General features: G+C 41.1%; 1 long non-coding RNA gene across 2 annotated transcripts; it reads left to right on the forward strand.

Moving 5' to 3' along the window:
* The first annotated feature begins 247 nt into the window (after positions 1–247).
* Positions 248–4,253, forward strand: LOC106564635 (uncharacterized). 2 transcript variants are annotated; one of them, XR_014379669.1, is made up of 5 exons: positions 248–628; positions 903–1,064; positions 2,804–3,502; positions 3,726–3,797; positions 4,017–4,253. It is a non-coding gene; the product is annotated as an uncharacterized LOC106564635 (long non-coding RNA). The 2 variants fall into 2 exon arrangements; XR_001319508.3 differs by having other exon boundaries at positions 258–628; positions 2,804–3,064.
* Positions 4,254–5,312: the final 1,059 nt, after the last annotated feature.

Here is a 5,312-nt window from a genome sequence, read left to right on the forward strand (position 1 = left end):
TTCTAGCTGAACTTGATTGAGCTTGCCTGGCGCAATGGAAATAATGGATTAGTCCCAAAAGTGCAAAACACTCCCACCTGGCACACCAGGCAGTCTCAATCAAACACTTAAAGAATGCTGAAAGAAAACAAATGCTGTTGAATTCAGATCTGATAAAAACACTCCCTCATCTCTCTATGTGCTCCGGTCTGGCCTCCCCCACTCTTCTCTCCTCTCTTCTTCTCTCTCTTCTCCTCTGCCTCTCCTCTCTCCCCTCTCCTATCCTCTCTCCTATCTCATATCCTCTTCTCTCTCCCCTCTCCTCTCCTCTCTCCTCTCTCATATCCTCTGCTCTCTCTTCTCACCCCTCTCCTCTCTCACGGTGCATGTACACTAGATAGCGGTAAACTGCCGCGTGCCGCTAAGGCCGCCCATTGTGACTCGCTTGTGGGCGTGCTGGCAGCATATGGCAGCATATAGCAGCATGTTCGACATGGCAGCATATAGCAGCATGTTCGAAGTTTGTATGAAGGTCTGGTTATTAAATGGGTACGTAACTCAATAGTAATATCCTCTAAAACGCTCTGGTGACAAACAAACTTTGCTGCCCTGTTTCCAGTTGTCCACATGGCTGGGAGAACCTATTCAAGTAAGTAAATACATTTCGAAAATGTTTTTAAAAAACGATGTATTATTAGCTAACTAGCTACAGTGCAGGCTAACTCAAATGAGCTAGCTAGTTGGCTAGGATAGCAGCCCCAATTGTCAAAGTGAGAGCGTAGACTATTCTGGATAGGGCAGGTACTTTTGTGTAGTTCCTTTTGTGTAGTTCCCTAGAAGTGAGGATGGAGATCATAGTAACATGAGTGCGGTGTAATTTGACTATAATGAAGTCTGTTCCTTATGAGGTTTTCTGTCCTCAGATTAAGAGGGCTATGAAAGCCTGTCTACATATGAAGAGGTCCCAATGAAGAGCAGTGGTTCTCAGTCCTGGTCCTGGGGACTCAAAGGGGTGCACATTTTTGTTTTTGCTTTAGCACTGCACATCTGATTCAAAGGATCAACTCATCATCAAGCTTCGTGTGGTATTTATGTATTAATTTGTGACGCTATCCTTGATCTGTTCCTGATATTGTCACATGCTACACATACAGTAGAAGTCAGAAGTTTACATACACCTTAGCCAAATACATTTAAACTCAGTTTTTCACAATTCCTGGCATTTAATCCTAGTAAAAAATCCCTGTTTTAGGTCAGTTAGGATCACCACTTTATTTTAAGAATGTGAAATGTCAGAATAATATAGAGAATTATTTATTTCAGCTTTTATTTCTTTCATCACATTCCCAGTGGGTCAGAAGTTTACATACACTTAATTAGAATTTGGTAGCATTGCCTTTAAATTGTTTAACTTGGGTCAAATGTTTCGGGTAGCCTTCCATAAGCTTCCCACAATAAGTTGTGAATTTTGGCCCATTCCTCCTGACAGAGCCGGTGTAAATGAGTCAGGTTTGTAGGCCTCTGTGCTCGCACACGCTTTTTCAGTTCTGCTCACAAATTTTCTATAGGATTGAGGTCGGGGCTTTGTGATGGCCACTCCAATACCTCGACTTTGTTGTCCTTAAGCCATTTTTCCAAAACTTTTTAAGTATGCTTGGGGTCATTGTCCATTTGGAAGACTCATTTGCAACCAAGCTTTAACTTCCTGACTGATGTCTTGAGTTGTTGCTTCAATATATCCACATAATTTTCCTTCCTCATGAGGCCATCTATTTTGTGAAGTGCACCAGTCCCTCCTGCAGCAAAGCACCCCCACAACATGATGCTGCCACCCCCGTGCTTCACGGTTGGGATGGTGTTCTTCGGCTTGCAAGCATCCCCCTTTTTCCTCCAAACATAACGATGGTCATTATGGCCAAACAGTTCTATTTTTGTTTCATCAGACCAGAGAACATTTCTCCAAAAAGTAAGATCTTTGTCCCCATGTGCAGTTGCAAACTAATATGGCTTTTTTTTATTGCGGTTTTGGAGCAGTGGCTTCTTCCTTGCTGAGCAGCCTTTCAGGTTATGTCGATATAGGACTCGTTTTACTGTGTATATAGATACTTTTGTACCTGTTTCCTCCAGCATCTTCACAAGGTCCTTTGCTGTTGTTCTGGGATTGATTTGCACTTTTCGCAACAAAGTACGTTCATCTCTAGGAGACAGAACGCGTCTCCTTCCTGAGTGGTATGATGGCTGCGTGGTCCAATGGTGTTTATACTTGCATACTATTGTTTGTACAGATGAACGTGGTGCCTTCAGGCGTTTGGAGGTCATGGCTGATTTATTTTGATTTTCCCATGATGTCAAGCAAAGAGGCACTGAGTTTGAAGGTCGGCCTTGAAATACATCCACAGGTACACCTCCATTGCCTCAAATTATGTCAATTAGCCCATCAGAAGCTTCTAAAGCCATGACATCATTTTCTGGAATTTTCCAAGCTGTTTAAAGGCCAAGTCAACTTAGTGTATGTGAGACTTCTGACCCTCTGTCTCTAAACAATTGTTGGAAAAATTACTCTGTCATGCACAAAGTAGATGTCCTAACCGACTTGCCAAAACTATAGTTTGTTAACAAGAAATTTGTGGAGTGGTTGAAAAACAACTTTTAATGACTCCAACCTAAGTGTATGTAAACTTCTGACTTCAACTGTATGTGTGCCCGTGCATCTATCAATCCAATGTTATCATGATTTGTTATCAGGGATATTATACTTTAGTAATCCACAATGACCTGGTGATGTGTAAGTCTAATAATTACATTGTCTTCCATATTCCTACAGATAACTTTGTAACTGGAGATTCCTTCAAAACGATTGCCTACAGTTAACGTGTAGGGCACTACAAGGTTGGGTGACCAGGGCCATCTGGGACTGCCTCCTGGAGGAATTCAGGTGTGTGAAGGCTACCTGTGTCCTGCGTAACTTCATGAGGATGGACAGGAGGACCAGGAGGGGATCTGCAGCTCGCCCCCGTGTGCCAGAGGAGAAGTCTGCTGCTCTGCAGGATGTTTCAAGGATGGGGTCCACAACGCGGCAGGAGAGGTAATCAGTGTGCAGGAGATCTTCACCTTCTACTTCTTGGAAGAGGGCGCTGTTCCCTGGCAACACCATAGACTACACTATGCACCACCAAAGGCTCTTTTTAGAGCCATTCACATTGCAATAAGAGTATTCTTCCATTTACTTAGCTATGTCAACTGCAGTTATTCAATTCCCAGTTTCTCTCCCTTTTGATTTCTACTTCTCAGGTGAGGGTGCTGTTTAGGTAAGGGTGTGATGTCTGTACAAAAACAAAACAGGCTATTTTAAATCACCCATATTGAAAAAATGTAGAACAATTAGACACCCTATAACCCATACCTCCACACTCATGTATCTATCTGATTGATGGATTGTGTTGTGTAGTAAGCAGGCTCAGGTGTGTAACTGTGGCTCCTTCCACCTTCAAAGAATAGGCAAGAGGGCCAACCATGGAGAATAGTAAGACACTTCATTATTTCTATAACTACGCTGTATTGTTTGTCCTCGTGTGTCCGTTCATGTTTTTCAGTATAAAGTACTCTGTAGTCACTTAAGTGTGGACACCAGGTGAGGCCACACACACAGATTCCTGTTGAACACTGTCTCTTTAACTACCTTATTTTCTCAATAAGTCTCTCTCCTTCACTTCATCCCTCTCTCCTCTTCTCCCTAAATCCTCTAGGTTGTATCAGCTGTGTCGGTGAACCACTCTTGCATCTGAACTGGCTACATAGAGGGCACAGCATGATCAGAGGTGAGAGGTCACTTGGTCAGGTCAACAGGAAGTATTATTAAAGAGATGCTTTACATTGAAATGCAGATAGAGATGCAGTAGTCCCAGAGTTAATTATCCTCGGTCAGTTTTGCATTTCACCTCCTAATGATTATGATGACTGACAGTGTTAGAATAAATAATAAAAACACAAGGCTTAAACATGCTATCTCTCTCTCTCCATCTGTCTCTCGTCTGCAGATATGTTTTGATGTGAGAGAGGATGCCAACCCCCAGTCCCATCATCGCTACCTCACTGCTTTTACACCTCTCTCGCCACCTCCTCTTTCTTCCTCTGTTTTTATAATACACAACAGATGTGCATTGGAGTACAGATTGAACTTGTACTTATAATATTACAATTCTAATATTTATAATGCATGTATGTATTTACAACACTTGGATAATGAACTTCTTTCAATAAAGCATTTCACATTCTCTACTGGTTGGAAGTACTACACCTATCCTGTGTTTAACAGATCAATGCAGATGAAGGGCATTAGATATTGAGATGAACTGCTTTTAGACTATTTACATGGTGCATAGGAAGTGTAGTGTACTGTTTTTTTAAATTCTATTATAGTATATATGAATTACAAATCAGCCTTTAACTAGTTAAATCCTGTTTCTAGTCTATTAGTTACAATGTGTAACCATTGATGTCCCAGGAGCAGGATTGGTAAACACTGTTGAAGTGTATAATTGTAATACATACAGTACATGTAGACACAGCATCATTCAAAGACTGGAGTTTGATACTCCTGGTATTAGATATGCTACAATGTGGGGATCTCATGCCTGGTAATAACTACATGTATACACAACTTATATTCTACTTATATTCTACTCAATCCATAGGCTTCATTAATGTCATTCAGACTGTTTTGAAGTTGATACAACTGGCTATGATAGCTGAGGTTCATAGCTCGGTTCTGATCTAATATGAAATACAAACGTTTGGGTCCATACACAGATCGGCTAGATGGCTAGCTACACATCCATAGGCATACAGGTATTTTTATCCTCCCCTGCACAATAAGCAAGAACATAGCTAGCTACGTTATTTCATCGATCTGCATTGCATGGCAAATATCATCGAGACAAGCTTACAAAATTTTACATTCAATTTGCAGTAAATGCATTAGCTAGCTAGATTCTTTACATCCACTGTTTCACACGACGACAGCCTGGTTTGCTGGTTGTATCAGGAGTCCTAAAACATTAACAACCAGAATTACAATTTCATACTCATGTCACAACACCCATAAAGCTAGCTGGCTAATGTTAGCTAGTCAGATAATTTACAAAAATCGTGATTTAGAAAGCTAACTTCATGATGAAAAAAATATGCAAAATTGTTTGTCTCTATATTAACTAACATATTCCTGTCAACATTTTTTGCAATTTTCAGCCATCTTTGCTGAAGAAAGTCATTTGCATAAAGTTGGCAAAAGTTGATCATTTGCACCGCCCAAAGGTCCCCGCCCTCTCCTCTTC

The sequence above is a fragment of the Salmo salar genome, chromosome 12 (genome assembly GCF_965601325.2).
Source record: "Salmo salar chromosome 12, fSalSal1, whole genome shotgun sequence".
Classification (NCBI taxonomy): domain Eukaryota; kingdom Metazoa; phylum Chordata; class Actinopteri; order Salmoniformes; family Salmonidae; genus Salmo; species Salmo salar.